The sequence below is a fragment of the Bubalus bubalis genome, chromosome X (assembly GCF_019923935.1).
Source record: "Bubalus bubalis isolate 160015118507 breed Murrah chromosome X, NDDB_SH_1, whole genome shotgun sequence".
In the NCBI taxonomy this organism is placed as follows: Eukaryota; Metazoa; Chordata; class Mammalia; order Artiodactyla; family Bovidae; genus Bubalus; species Bubalus bubalis.
This window is the reverse complement of record NC_059181.1, coordinates 112,575,814-112,592,642: the sequence shown is the minus strand read 5'-3', so window position 1 is coordinate 112,592,642 and position 16,829 is coordinate 112,575,814.

Sequence of the window (16,829 nt, the reverse complement as noted above, 5' to 3'; positions counted from 1 at the left end):
AGTTTTGGAAGTTTTGGCCACAGCCATCAGAGCAGAAAAAGAAATAAAAGGAATCCGAATTGGAAAAGAAGAAGTAAAACTCTCATTGTTTGCAGAAGACATGATCCTCTACATAGAAAACCCTAAAGATTCCACCAGAAAATGACTAGAGCTAATCAATGAATATAGTAAAGTTGCAGGATATAAAGTCAACACACAGAAATCCTTTGCATTCCTATACACTAACAATGAGAAAATAGAAAGAGAAATTAAGGAAACAATCCCATTCACCATTGCAATGAAAAGAATAAAATACTTAGGAATATATCTACCTAAAGAAACTAAAGACCTATATAGAAAACTATAAAACACTGGTGAAAGAAATCAAAGAGGACACTAATAGATGGAGAAATATACCATGTTCATGGATCAGAAGACTCAATATATTGAAAATGAGTACACTACCCAAAGCAATCTATAGATTCAATGCAATCCCTATCAAGCTACCAATGGTATTCTTCACAGAGCTAGAACAAATAATTTCACAATTTGTATGGAAATACAAAAAACCTTGAATAGCCAAAGCAATCTTGAGAAAGAAGAATGGAACTGGAGGAATCAACCTGCCTGACTTCAGGCTATAGTACAAAGCTACAGTCATCAAGACAGTATGGTTCTGGCACAAAGACAGAAATATAGATCAATGGAACAAAATAGAAAGCCCAGAGATAAATCCATGCACCTATGGATACCTTATCTTTGACAAAGGAGGAAAGAATATATAATGGAGAAAAGACAATCTCTTTAACAAGTGGTGCTGGGAAAAGTGGTCAACCACTTGTAAAAGAATGAAACTAGAACACTGTCTAACCCCATACACAAAAATAAACTCAAAATGGATTAAAGATCTAAACATAAGGCCAGAAACTATAAAACTCCTAGAGGAAGACAGAGGCAAAACACTCTCCGACATAAATCACAGCAGGATCCTCTATGACCCACCTCCCAGAATATTGGAAATAAAAGCAAAAATAAACAAATGGGACCTAATTAAACTTAAAAGCTTCTGCACAACAAAGGAAACTATAAGCAAGGTTAAAAGAGAGCCTTCAGAATGGGAGAAAATAATAGCAAAAGAAGCAACTGACAAAGAATTAATCTCAAAAATATACAAGCAGCTCCTGCAGCTCAATTCCAGAAAAATAAACGACCCAATCAAAGAATTCGCTGAAGAACTAAACAGACATTTCTCCAAAGAAGACATACAGATGGCTAACAAACACATGAAAAGATGCTCAACATCACTCATTATCAGAGAAATGCAAATCAAAACCACAATGAGGAACCATTTCATGCCAGTCAGAATGGCTGCTATCCAAAAGTCTACAAGCAATAAATGCTGGAGAGGGTGTGGAGAAAAGGGAACCCTCTTACACTGTTGGTGGGAATGCAAACTAGTACAGCCACTATGGAGAACAGTGTGGAGATTCCTTAAAAAACTGGAAATAGAACTGCCTTATGACCCAGCAATCCCACTGCTGGGCATACACACCAAGGAAACCAGAATTGAAAGAGACACGTGTACCCCAATGTTCATCGCAGCACTGTTTATAATAGCCAGGACATGGAAGCAACCTAGATGTCCATCAGCAGACGAATAGATAAGAAAGCAGTGGTACATATACACAATGGAGTATTACTCAGCCATTAAAAAAATGCATTTGAATCAGTTCTAATGAGGTGGATGAAACTGGAGCCTATTATACAGAGTGAAGTAAGCCAGAAAGAAAAACACCAATACCATATACTAACGCATATATATGGAATTTAGAAAGATGGTAACGATAACCCTGTATGTGAGACAGCAAAAGAGACACAAATGTATAGGACAGTCTTTTGGACTCTGTGGGAGAGGGCGAGAGTGGGATGATTTGGGAGAATGGCATTGAAACATGTATAATATCATATGTGAAACAAATCGCCAGTCCAGGTTCGATGCATGATACAGGATGGTCGGGGCTGGTGCACTGGGATGACCCAGAGCGATGGTATGGGGAGGGAGGGAGGTGGGAGGAGGTTTCAGGATGGGGAACATGTATACACCCATGGCGGATTCATATTGATGTATGGCAATACCAATACATTATTGTAAATAATTAGCCTCAAATTAAAATAAATAAATTTATATTTTAAAAAAATAAAAAGAAAGAAAGGAGCCCAAATCACTGTCATTGCCAGAAGCTCCCAGCTTCATGACCAGTTCTTCCACTTCAGTGGTTCTTAACCTTCAGGGACCAAGGAGCCTCCCTAGGCCTCTTATAAAAGCAGGAGCTCCTCTTAGAAATTCATTCACAAACAGACATGCAAAATGTCACCGCTGAGTTTCAGGGAGTTTATGAATTTCCCACGGAGCATGCATAGGCCCCAGGTCAACAGTTACCAATAATCACCCTTCATCATGAAATGATTTATGTGACACTGACTTGAGAATCATTTTATGAAAACATCTGGCATATCATTGGTTGATTTCCAAGGTTCTGCTTGGATCCTCTCCTGACCCCACTCCCTTCAGGTGGGCTCACTCGTGCCCTAGGCTCCCACTGCTCTCTCTAGTAGTGGGTAACCATTCACTGCTCCCTTGGTGGGACAGACAAACGTTACAAAGGCTCTATGCAGAAACACACACTTAAGCCCACTCGGTGGGGCCCCTAATGGCCAGTGCTCTCACATGCCACCTGAAGTCCATCCACAGACCAAACATGCAGAATCTCTGATGTATGGGGAACCACATCTTGTACCAAGTGGATTCAGGCATATGGTATTTTAACGTGGGGTATAACTCTATTCCTTTGATTTATATAAACGAATTTTAAGCTTTCAAACAGCTATATAGTCCAGTTTCCAATCTTCATGGCTTCTTACTTCATTACAGAAATCCTGATCAAGCTTCCAGTGGCAAAAATACAGGTGACTCACATACAACTCAGCAGAGCCCAGTCTGGTCCCCCAGGCTCTGCCACAGCCCTCTTGGGAACTATGAGTGAGCTTTCAGGCAGACCTTGGCCCACCACGCTCAACTGGGGCCTAAATCACCTTGTCTCATTACCCTATTAAACCCCAAGTCTTTTATTTTGGTGCTATTTACAAGATAATAAGATCCAGCACAGCTTAGTCATGAAAAAGATCTATTGCCTCTAATGAATTCTAATTTTGCAAGCAGCTCCATCTTATATCAATAGCTAAACATAATATTACTGGCCTGCCTTTACCTTGTTTGTCTGTAAATTTGATGCATTTCTACTCTTAGCAATAAATATTCATACTCTAAGCTAAATGGGTTTTACAAATGCAGCCCCTTTATGTGTGAAGTAGGATGCTAAAATTGAAAGAATATGAACTTCAGAGTCAAGAGGAAAAGTGTTGAACGCACTGCACTGCATGTCCCAGCTGTGTCTTACATTAATCATTGAAGTTTTCTGAGCCTCAGTTTCATAATCTGTACAATGGGTCTAATAAGGCCCTCTTTTAAGATTGTTTTGAGGATTCTAATGAAATGATGGCTTCTGAAAGGACTTTATTGATTTGAAGTGCTATGAATTTATAATGACCATTTCTTATTTACTATTCAAATGATTTTTGAAAGAACAAATAACAAAAGTGGGTGGAAAGAATTAATGATCTTGAGCACCACTCTATACAAATATTAGAGAGAATTCACACAGATTCTTTCATTATTATTGGTATTAACCTTTAAGAATAAAAACAGAGCATTTGGGGCACTTTCTTAGTGGTCCAGTGGTTAAGACCGTGTGCTTCCACTGCTAGGGGCATGAGTTTGATCCCTGGTTGGGGAACTAACATCCCACATACCAGGTTGTGGGTGGTCACAGAAAATAAATAAATAAACACAGCAATATAGGTGAGACAAAGTGAAACAGTCACAGGCTAAGCAATAGGGCTTTCACTTGTAATCTCAGCTCTGGCAGTGATGTGCCAAGTCACTTAATTGCTTCTTGGTTCAGTTTCCTCATCTGCCAATGGAACTAATACCAACTGCTTAATTTATCCAAGGGGATTAAATTGACTTTAAAAATCAGAAAAAAAAGCTGGAGAATGGCAGCAGGGTGAGGAGGGGAGACAAAAGTAAAGAATGAGGAGCAAGAAGAAGGAAGAGGCAAAAAAGCAGATAATGCTGCATCTGAGAGAGCTGCAGGCAGAAAGGAAGGCAGAGAAGGAGAGAAGATATGAAAGCCTTTGCACAGAGGAAAGTGGGGAGGTGGTGAGTGGGGATAGTCCTTCAAGGGAAGATTTGGTGTGTGGGTCTACTTCCAATGGTACACGGAGATCCTGTTCTGGGGACACAGATTACTAATCCAATTGGCGGGAACCCTGGGGACATATTTGTCGTAATTAAATTCCCAGAAAGTAAAGGTATTTGATATAAGCTTCAGATCAGCAGAAAAATTGATTTTGGAAAGTGCACTAAGAGAAAAAGCAGCAGGATGGTTTAAGGAGGATTCTGTGTGGTAGGTTCAGGCAATGTCTTTGGTTTTTTGCAGAGTCAAATCATAGATCAGGAAAGGTTCAACCTAAAAAAGAAGAGGCTGTGTGACATAGGAAGAGAGTATGATTCGGATTTGAGGTCGGGACTGTCTAATCTAATGTGAGAGGGAGAGTGCTACTGAGTTCAATTCAAGGGCATTTTTGCCTTGAGCACTTCCTGTGCCCCAGGCCTTGGGTGAGATATTAGTGATGAAACTTTTCAGCTACTTGACAAATGTTCACTGCACATCTGGTTGACATCAAGTGTACAATCTCATTCCATATCCCTGCGTGACTGACACCAGTACTGTGCTCCTCCCAGCACCTGGCTGGCCATCTCTGGCTGCAGACACAGGGAGGGTCACAGACACATATAACAAATAGAAAAGAAGAAAGAAGCTGAATTTCAGCTTGCGGTGAAACAAAGAATAAAAATAGAGAAAGAAGCTAGGGAGAAAGAGGAGAGGTGGGGACAGGCAGGGCAGGCTCAGCCTTCCCTGGGAAGAGAAGGTTCATCCATAGAGGAGGCAGCAGATTGAGGTGGGGCAGGTTGGGGCATCCAAGAAACCCATAGAGAAGAAGAGAATGGAGATGAGCCCATAGAGAAGGGCCCAGTTTGAGAAGGAAGAGGCAGAAGGAAGGGTAGCAGGTAAGTGGAGGCAAGAGGAGGAAAGATGGGAGAGGTAAGAAGAAACCTGGAAGGGCTAATTAAAATAACACCATGGGGTGGGGCTGGGGGATGCATCTTAGAACAGGTAGTACAAATAATTGGAAGCTCAAGACAGAGCCTGTGGGGCTCTGAGAGCAAAGAAAAAGGATGTAATTTTAGTGTAAAAAACAAGACTGAATACAAAGAAGGACATGTATTATGTATGAAAGGACATGGCTTGCAGGCTCTTTGCAGTGGTCAACAGGGGGAGGAAGTCAGACAGGAGAGGAAGTTTGCCTGGCTCACATCATACAGCATATCTGAGACTGGAGCTGGACATGTCTATAGAGAGATGTCTATGATGCATAACCTTCTTTATTGCAAGAATGAAGTGGTTCTTGACTGAGAGCAGTTTTGTCCCCCAGAGGTCAGATGGTCATGACTGGAGTAGGGTGGGTGCTACTGGCATCTAGTGAGTAGAGGCCACGGATGCTGCTAAACATCTTACAGTGCCCAGGACCACCCACACACCAGAGGTTAATCGAACCAAAAGCATCAGCGGTGCCAAGGACAAGAAGCCTTGGTAAGTATTCTCATCTACATGTGGAATCACTATTCCTATGGATGGTGGTGACAAGGGGTATCTTTCAACCTCCTAATGAATATAAACTCAGTTCTCTGTCCATCAGAGACAGTCTCTTCTGGGTTAACTCAGTACCTTTGGGTAAAGGCTCAGTGTTACAGGGTTTCCAAGCCTAACCTTATATATCAATCTCCCCAAGATGGTGACAGAGGTTGATATGGGGTTCCCTCTGTGGCTACTCACTAGCCTCTACAGTAATGCCCCCAGATACCCCCACTCTATCACTGAGCACCTTCTTGGCATCCAATGATGAGATTCAGGGCTTGCAAAATGTAGAGTCCATTCTCATGGGCCAGTGCTGGCCCGATGTTGTGTTCCACATGGATGACGTTGCTCTACCTCAGCCTATGACTATCCTTCAGGTCCTCAGAGTCTCAGCACATCCTCCATTCAGCCCCTGGATTAATTTGTCCACCTGCAGCTTCTGCCCTGGGGCCACCTCTCCCCTCCCAACAGTGGCCCCATGGCAGGCCTGTTGGATCTCAACATTCAGGGCCCTTCCAGGTCCTCCACTGGGATCACATGGAAACATCTGGATCCCTCTGTGCCAGGCAGGAGCTGAGGGACAAGTGGCTCTCCCTTGTGCATGGATTTCTCCTCTATTATGATTGCTCCTTGTTGAGGAGGAGCTCTCTGAACAGTGGTCTTCCAGAGTCCTAGAGAGAAAAGATGGCTTCAGTCCAGTCTGTTGTCAATTCTTCCTTAAACTTTGTAGGCAACACTTTGGTCAGACCTCCACCTCTCATCTTTCAGGTTGCACTAATCAATATGGAGTGGCTGGTAGAGGTGGCACACCGCTATCTGATTTCTTACTCATACTTTCACTTCTCTCTCTGGCACTTTTCAGTGTACTCCACTTTTGTTCCTTTGCTTGCCTCATAGATATTCTGGGTTTTCTCAATTGATGCCTTAGAGTAAAGCTCTAGGGCCCAATTTAAGAAGTCTTGTCCCTTCCTTTGTTTCTTCCCTTTCCCCTCCTCACTCTATCCCTCCCTTTCTCCATTCTTTCTTTCCTTCCTTCACAGCCTTATTTAGATATAATTCACTTACTATATAAAAGCTACCCTTTTAAAAAATACAATTCAGAGGTTTATAGTATATTCACAGAGTTATACAACTCTCACCACTATCTGATTTTAGAACAATTTCAAAAGCTCAAAAGAAACCACACATCCATTAGCAGTTCCTATTCCACTCCCTCTACAGTACCTGGCAACCATTATTCTACTTTTGGTCTCTACGGATTTTCCTAATCTGGACATTTCACATAAATGGAATCACACAATACACAACCTTTAGTGGCTGTTTTTTTCACTTAGCACAATGCTTTCAAGGATCATCCCTGTTGCAGCCTGTACCAGAATCCATTCCTTTCTGTGGCTGAATAATATTCCACAGTGCTGACAGATCACATGTTGTAATTCCAATCATCAGCTGATAGACAGGTGTATGGGATGGTATAAATAATGCTTCTATGAACATCCATATCTGGGCTTTTCTTTGAACATAGATTTTCCTTTTTCTTGGGAATATATCAAGGACTTGAATTGCTGGGTCATAGACAACTCCATGTTTCATTTTTGAGGAACTGTGACACTTTTTCAAAGTAGCTGCAATATTTTATGCTCCCACAAGCAATGCAGCTTTAGCCCTGTATCCACACCAGCACTTAGATGATCAGTCTTTTTCTATAGTTGTCCAAGTGAATATCACAGTTTTTCCTTTTGACATATAAAAGGAATTTTGGAAATTTAGTTTCCTGACTCTAAAGGCCACTGTCTCCAGGAGGACTTAAACATACCTAACTTGATGATGGAAGCCTAGTAATGACTATTTTTAAAAAGTAATGCTCCTTTTTGAAGCACTGAAATCCACTGATTTAATGGCAGAGGGTGATGGAGGATTTAGCAGGGCATTATGATTTTAGAAGAAGGAAAGGTATATTGCTTGGGTACTTGATACACATGCACACAGATATGAGAGTGGAAAAGATCAGCATTGGGAATGGGTATCACCCTATAATCCCTAAAATGTGTGCTTGTTGTTGTTGTTGTTCAGTCACTCAGTTGTGTCTGACTCTTTGTGTCTCTATGGACTGTTGCGTGCCAGGTTTCCCTGTCAGTCACCATCTTCTGGAGTTTGCTCAAATTCATATCCATTGAATCAGTGATGCCATCCAACTATCTCATCCTCTGTCGTCCCATTCTCCTCCTGCCTTCAGTCTTTCCCAGCATCAGGGTCTTTTCCAATGAGTTGGCTCTTCACATCAGGTGGCCAAATTATTGGATCAGCTTCAGCATCAGTCCTTCCAATGAAGATTCAGGGTTGATTTCCTTTAGGATTGACTGGTTTGATTTCCTTGCAGTCCAGAGGACTCTCAGGAGTCTTCTCCAACACCACAGTTCAAAGGCATCAATTCTTCAGTGCTCAGCCTTATTTAGGATTGAACTCTCACATCCATACATGACTACTGGAAAAAAACATAGCTTTGACTATACAGATCTTTGTAGGCAAACTAGAGAATGAAATGGCAAACCACTTCAGCATTCTTGCCTTGAGAACCCCATGAACAGTATGAAAAGGCAAAATGTATGGTAAAGAGGGAAGAAGGCAATGGCACCCTACTCCAGTACTCTTGCCTGGAAAATCCCGTGGACAGAGGAGCCTGGAAGGCCCCAGTCCATGGGGTTGCTGAGGGTCAGCCATGACTGAGCGACTTCACTTTCACTTTTCACTTTCATGCATTGGAGAAGGAAATGGCAACCCACTCCAGTGTTCTTGCTGGAGAATCCCAGGGACGGGGGAGCCTGGTGGGCTGCCGTCTATGGGGTCACACAGAGTCAGACACGACTGAAGCGACTTAGCAGCAGCAGCAGCAGCATGGTAAAGAGGAGATATATCACAGATTTCTTGATTGAAGGGTGACGGTGGGAGGCAATCATTAATTATATCAATGAAAAAAGGATGATAATGTTGAAAGCAGCAAAAACATGCCAAAGATTTAGAATTGGCATACATGAATCTGGAAATGAAGGCTATCTACCAATACCCTCTGTGGGAAAAAGTTACCAAAAAAATAAGTAGGTTAGCAGAATGACTGGGAAATGAATACTAGAATAGGTAGTGTGTAATCAAAAGGGAAAGGGCCTGGCTTTTTTGATTATAGTCCGGTAATAACTGAAATGAATTTCTCAAAAGACAGACACTTGACATGGATATAGGGAACAGATATACACTACTATTAGAACAGAGCAGAATTTAAATTATGGTGATAGAAAAGATCAAAGAACATGAAGCTTATGTGTTTTCTAAGATGTTAGGGAGTGGTAGGACCTGCTCTGAGAATACAAAGTTGTCAAGGTCTCAAGATATGCACCATTAAGAGCTAGTCTCCAGGATGAACTCTGTGAAACTCTAGTATGGGGAATTGACCTATCTCAGGAGAACTGAAACCTGGTGTGGTGAAAAGAGAAAAAGCTTTTGATGTGGGTTTCTAGTCTGACTTTATAAATTAGACAAGGAGTTCATTCTCCCAGAATGCTCATCTGTAAAGGGTTAATAACAATAACTATCTTAAATGTTAAATTGTTGATTCATTGTTGGGTGATACAGCATCTGTAAAGTATCTAGCACAGGGTAGGCATTTGTTATATAATAGCTCTTGGTATTGCTATTGGGTTTGACAACAGTTTTTCACAGAGAGATGAGGGATATAAAAAATTGGATACCACTGGCATTATTGAATGTGAGCTACATTAAATTAGCAGCAAACCTAGACCCGAGATCAGGCAAGGCTATCAGCGGGACTTATCCAGAGATAACTGGTAGGCTTGAACTTGAGACAGTAGAAAATGTACATAGAGGGAGATTAGAAAGGATACTGTGGGTAAGTAAAGAAAAATTCGTCTGATCCTCAACAAACCTTGACTTTCTCTTCCAGTTGTGGTGAAGTGACCACCCTGTTTAAAGTAACCCCCAGCACTTCTTACCAGCCAGTCCCACTTGCATCGTTTCCCCCACTGCACTCGGCACAGTCTATCTAATACCTCTATCTAATGCCAGTGTCACAAGGGAAGAGTTTTTGCCTCTGTAGTTGACAGCTCTACACTCTGCACAGAACCATACAAAACACATATAAGATACTTAAAATATTTCAAGAGAGGCGAAATGACTTAGTCAATGAATAAATAAATGACTGAGTCAATGTCAATGCAATTACATGCCCAGAATCAACAGTCAGAAAAGTTATAATAAAGTGGGTGGGAAGAGAAATAAATGGGAAGTGAGGAGTGAGGCAGACCCTCACTCTTGAAGCTTTAACCCCCAATGTGATGGTATTTAGAGATGGGGCCTTTGGGAGGTGATTAGGGTTAGGTGAGGTCGTGAGGGTGGGGCCCTCATGATGGGATTAGTGCCAGACACCAGGGAGCTCACTCTCCCTCTCTCCATGCACCCAGAGGAAATACCACGTGCATTCACAACAGGAAGATGGTCACCTACGAGCTGAAATGCAAGTCCCAACTAGTACCCAACTTTGCCAGCACCCTAATCTCAGACTTCTGGCCTCAAGAACCATGGAAAATACTCTTCTGTTGTTTAAGCCATGCAGTCTGTGGTATTTTGTCATGGCAGCCTGAGATGACTAAGACATTTAGTATTCAGCACCCAGGGATAACTTACACTATACAGAGTGTATATCTGGACCCAATGTCAACTTTTTGAAAACTTGAAATTCTTACTTTGCTGAATCTCATGGGGTAATCTCCACTTTTCTACACTTGCACTAGGAGGTTTCCATTTTGGCCCAGGTCATTGCTTCCTTTGACCAGCCACCCCAGTCACAGCTGACTCAGTTGATGTGTTACATCACTGTGGCAAGAGCAGCAGAAGAAAGGCAGCATGGATTCAAAATATCTAGAGTAGGCTTACATTGCTGAAACAAAGCACAGACCTATAAACATGGGACACAAATGGAAAAGTGTCAGGGCAGAAGAGGCACACATAGAAGAAGGGCTCATCAGAATCTTTCACAATTGTGTATAAGGGAATATGATGCTAAAAGACATTGGTGCACAGGAATAAAAGCAGCAGAAAAGAAGTGAAATCTGGAGGCTTTGGCAGTTTGTCATGAGGAAATTATAAGACTGGTAAAAAACATTCTGACACCAGTTCCCTGGTCACTTCATGGCTCCCTTCAAAATATGTAGGCTTGCCAGAAGGGGCCCCTGGCATGGCATTTATAGTTAGAAGGCAGCATGCAAACAGAGAAGTGAGGGCTGAACATTATCAATACGGAACTATTTGAGAACTTCATATTTTAGTGCTTCAAGATTATAAGAAGGCTGAAGAAGGACTTCCATGGTAGTCCAGTGTTTAAGACTCTGAGCTCCCAATGCAAGGGGCACAGATGTGATTCCTAATCTGTGAACTAAGATCCTGCAGGTGGCACAGTGGTAACAAATCTGCATAAAATGCAGGAGATGCAGGTTAGATCCCTGGGTGAGGAATATCCCCTGGAGAAAGAAATGGCAACCCACTCCAGGATTCTTGCCTGGAAAATCCCATAGACAGAGAAGCCTGGTAGGCTACAATCCCTGGGGTCACAAAGAGTTGGACACAACTGAGCAACTGAATGTGTACTTTGTGTCTGGCTTCTTCTGGGCATCAGTATGTTTTAAGCCTCTCTGGATAGTTCTAATGAAGTCAAAGATGACTATATGGACTTTGAAGATGGTACTTTTTATCACCTATATCCATTTTTTATTATGTCTCTTTCCTTCTTAGTGTATGAGTTCCTTGAAGGTAGTGTGTATATTAGTTTCTTAGTCATGTCTGACTATTTGAGACTCCATGGGCTGTAGCCCACCAGGCTCCTCTGGCCATGGGATTCTCTAGGCAAGAATACTGGAGTGGGTTGCCATGCCCTCCTCTAGGGGATCTACCCAATGCAGGGATCCAACTTGGGTCTCCTGCATTGCAGGCAGTTCCTTTACTCTCTGAGCCACCAGGAAAGCCTTCATTGAAGACAGTCATATATGTCATATATTTGTTATACTCTAAACACCTGGCTCAGTATATACCCCATACTGTTAACTCTATAATTTATTTAAAGGATGAATAAACAAACACACATGACACGTTATAAAAATCACCTTTTATGGAGTTCTGTATTTATTACAAATTCTATTCCTTGGGAATGGACAAGTATCAAATTCTTATAGACTCCTCGTATGGCCTATCCAAGGCTTCCTGGGTGCCAGGCACTGTTCTAAGAATTTTGGATATAGTTGTAGGAATAGAACAGAGAAATTTCATATCTTCATATCTTCATAGGGCTCAAAGTCTGGTAGAGGAGTCAGATCATTAATAACTAAAAAAACTTAAGAAAATTTTAAATGGTGATAAGTATTAAAAGACAGTAGACCTGAGTGATAAGAGGTGCATGGGGAGTGGAGAGGAAAAGGCAGACTGTTTTAGACATCTGGGCCGGGAAAACCCAGGCCCTCAGATTGATCTCATATGCAGACGCCAGCTCCAAATGAAACTGTCAGACAGAATGTACAAAGTACAGAGAAAATTGTTAATCAGCAATTTAAAAATAATGATGTGTTTAGTCACTGAGTCGTGTCTGATTCTCTGCGGTCCTGCAGCCCTGCCCATGGAATTTTCCAGGCAAGAATATTGGAGCAAGTTGCTGTTTCCTATTCCACGGGTTACAAATAATGAAGACAACTTTTAAAATAACACTGTATTCAACAGAAACAGCATAGTGTGGTAAAAGAACATGGTCCTAGGAATCCAAGCCAGTTCTATTTGAAAGTGCATCATTGCCATGGGCCATAGAGAACCAACACATGATGCCCTCCTTGAGTCCAATGGACACAACTAGAGCAATACAAGGGAAAATCTGCATGGAGGGAAGAGACCATCCAAGTGACAAAGACTTTTTGATTCCTGTACCAATATCCTAGAATCTTATTTCTTGCCTAGACAAATATGGATGAAGTGTCCCTCTTCCCACTGATGTCATACAATATTTGTCTTTCTGAACATAATAATCTCTATGTCCATCCATGTTGCTGCAGATTGTAGAATTTCATTCTTTTTTACGGCTGATTAATATTCCATTGTATATATACATACACACAAACATTTTCTCCATTCATCTGTTGCTGGGCACTTAGATTGCTTTCATATTGTGGCTATTATAAATAGTGCTGCTATGAACATTGTGGTACATGTATCCTTTCCAATGATGTTTCTGTTTCTTTCTGAATATATACCCAGGAGTGGAATTGCTTGATCATATGGTAGTTCATGATACCAATTCTCATCAAACTGGGTATTGAAGGAATATATTTCAACATAATAAAGGCCATTGATCATATAAAGGCTGAGGCACACTGGATGCAGAGAAACTGAAGATATAGTGAACCAGATTTTGGAAATAACTACAACAAGAAGTCTAAAAAACAAAGAAGTCATTTTTATCTCATCAGTCCTAGATGAAGAGATCAAGCCCTGAGCCTTTGGAATGGGCTCACTGATTCCAAGACCTAGACTACCAGAGAACTAACCCTAGGGAGTATCAAATAGTCAGAACTCACAGAAAGGAAACCACTTGAATACAAGAACCGACATCACCCAACCACCAGTAGCACTCTGTGCAGGATGCATCATCTAAACAACAAACAAAACAAAAATACAAACCCAATCATCATCAGACAGGATTGCCTATCAGAGGGAAAAAAAAAAAAAAAAAACTCAGCATAAATCTCAGCCTACACAAAGCTTACACAAATCAATCGACCAACCTTAGAAGGGCAGAAACCAAAAGAAAGAAAGAATTCAACCCTGAAGTTTGGGAAAAGGAGACCTCAAACACAAGAAGTTAAAAAAAATAATGAAAAGGCAGAGAAATACTATACTACACAAATGAAGGAACAAACTAGAAACACAGAAGTCCAAATTAATTAAGCAGAAATAGGCAAACTTGAAAAAGAATAATGGTAGTAAAGATGGTCAAAAACTTTGAAAACAGAATGGATAAAATGCAAGAATCAATTAACAAAGACCTAAAAGAATTAAAGAATAAACATACAGAGACAAACAATACAATTACTGAAATTAAAAATACTCTAGAAGGAATCAATAGCAGAATATCTGAAACAGAAGAACTAATCAGTGAGCTGGAAGATAAAATGGTGGATATAACTTCTGAAGATCAGAATAAAGGCCATTGATGACAAACCTACAACTAATATGCTCAGTGGTAAAATGCTGACAGTCTTTCCTCTAAATTAAAAAACAAGACAACAATGTCCACTCTCATCACTGCTATTTAACATAATATTGGAAGTCCTATGCACAACAATCCAAAAAGAAAAATAAGTAAAATGCACTTAAATTAGAAGGAAAGAAGTAAAACTATTTTTCAGATGACATGATATTTTATATCGAAAACCCTAAAGTCTCCACCTCAAAATTATTAGAACCAATAAATGAATTCAGCAAAGTTTCAGGATACAAGATTAACACACAGAAATCTGTCATATTTCTACACACTAATAATGTAATATCAAAAAGAGAAAGTTTTTTTTAATAACATTTAAAATCATGTTAAAGATAAAATAAAATACCTAGGGATAAACTTAACCAAGAAGGTGAAACCGATACTCTGAAGACTAAAAGACACTGATGAAGGAAATTTAACATGACACAAAGAAATGGAAAGATATTCTATGCTCTTGGATAAGAATAGTTAATATTGTTAAAATGGTCATACTATCCAAAGCAATCTACACAGTTAATACAATTTCTATCAAAATACCCATGACATTTTTCACAGAACTAAGAACAAATAATCTTAAAAGTCATACGGAACCACAAAGCACCCTGAATAGACAAAACAATCTTGATAAAGAAGAACAAAGTTTTGGAGGATATCACACTACCTGTCTTCAGATTATACTACAAAGCTACAGTATTCAAAATGACATGTGTGGATGTGTGTTCAGTTGCTTCAGTTACGTTTGACTCTTTGTGACTTTATAGACTGTAGCCCACCAGTCTCCTCTGTCCATGGGATTCTCCAGGCAAGAATACTGGAGTGGTTGCCATTTCATTCTCCAGGGGATATTCCTGACCCAGGGATCAAACCTGCATCTCTTATGTCTTCTGCATTGGCAGGAGGTACTTTACAACTAGCGCCACCTCAGAAACCCATAATGGACATACAACATTGTCATTTCACAATATTTATTTATATCAAATCATCATATTGTACACTTTAAACTTATAATGGACATATAGCATTGTATAAGTTTAAAGTATACACAGGGCTTCCCTGGTGGCCCAGAAGGTAAAGAATCCACCTGCAATGCAGCAGACTCAAGTTTGATCCCTGGGTCATGAAGATCCCCTGGAGAAGGAAATGACTACCCACTCCAGTATTCTAGAGGAGCCTGGCAGGCTTCAGTCCATGGGCTTGCAAAGAGTCAGACCCGATTGAGCGACTAACACTAAAGTGTACAATGTGATGATGTGATATACATATATATTGTGAAATGATTACCACAATGAAGTTAGTTAAGAAATCCATCATCTCATAGTTAACTTTTTTTGGGGGGGTGATAACTTTTAAGGTCTACTCTCTTAGCAACTTGCAAGTATCCAGTACAGCATTGTTAACTACAGTCACCATGCTGTACATCAAATCCCCAGAACTTACTCATAACTGAAAGTTTGTACCCTTTGCCCATCTTCACCCATTTCCCCCACAGCCCATCCCAATCTACTCTCTGTTTCTACGAGTTTGTTTTTGTTTTGTTTTGTTTAATTTTTGGCCATACCCCAAGGAAGGTGGGACTTTAGGTCCCTGACAAGAGATCAAATCTACATCCCAAGCATTGGAAGGCAAAGTCTTAACCACTGGACCACCAGGGAAGTCCCAAGTTTGGTGGTTTTCTTTTCAGATTTCACATATAAGTAGGATCATACAGTCTTTGTCTTTCTCTTTTTCACTAAGCATAATGGCCTCAAGGTCCATCCATCTTGTCACAAAGGACTGGATTTCCTTCCTTCTTATGGATGAATAGCATTGCCTTGTGTTTATATACCACAGTCTCTTTTTTAACTTTATTGAAGTATAACTGGGAATAATTGACAAACATAATTGTATGTATTTAAAGTCTAAAACATGATTTCATATACACATATATTGCAGAATGATTACTAAGATCAAGGTAATTAGCACAATCCAACAGCTCAAACAGTGAACTTCTTTTCACCGTTTGAAAAGAAGTATGTTTGAAACAGTGTGTATGTGACGAGAATGCTTCAGACTACTCAGCAATTTTCAAGTACACAATACCATATTATTAACTAGAGTCACCATGTTGTATCTTAGATCCTTAGAACTTATTCTTCTTATAACTGAAAATTTCTACCCTTTGACTGGTTGTTATTCAGTCACTCTGTCATGTCTGACTCTGTGACCCCAAGAACTGCAGCATGCCAGGCTTCCCTGTCTTTCACTATCTCCTGGAGTTTGCTCAAACTCATGTCCATTGAATCGATGATGCCATCCAACCTTCTCATCCTCTGTTGCTCTCTTCTCCTTCTTCCTTCAATCTTTCCCACAATCAGGGTGTTTTCCAGTGGGTCAGCCCTTTGCATCAGGTGGCCAAAGTACTGGAGCTTCAGTTTCAGCCTAGTCTTTCCGATGAATATTCAGGGTTGATATCCTTTAGGATTGAATGGATTAACCTCCTTGCAGTCCTAGGGACTCTCAAGAGTCTTCTCCAGCACCATACTTTGAAAGCATCAATTCTTCAGCACTCAGCCTTCTTGATGGTCCAACTCTCACATCCACACATGGCTACTGAAAAAAACCATAGCTTTGACTCTACAGGCCTTTGTCAGCCAAGTAATGTCTTTGGGCTTTAATATCCTGTCTAGGTTTGTCATAGCTTTTCTTCCAAGGAATAAGCATCTTTTAATTTCATGGCTGCAGTC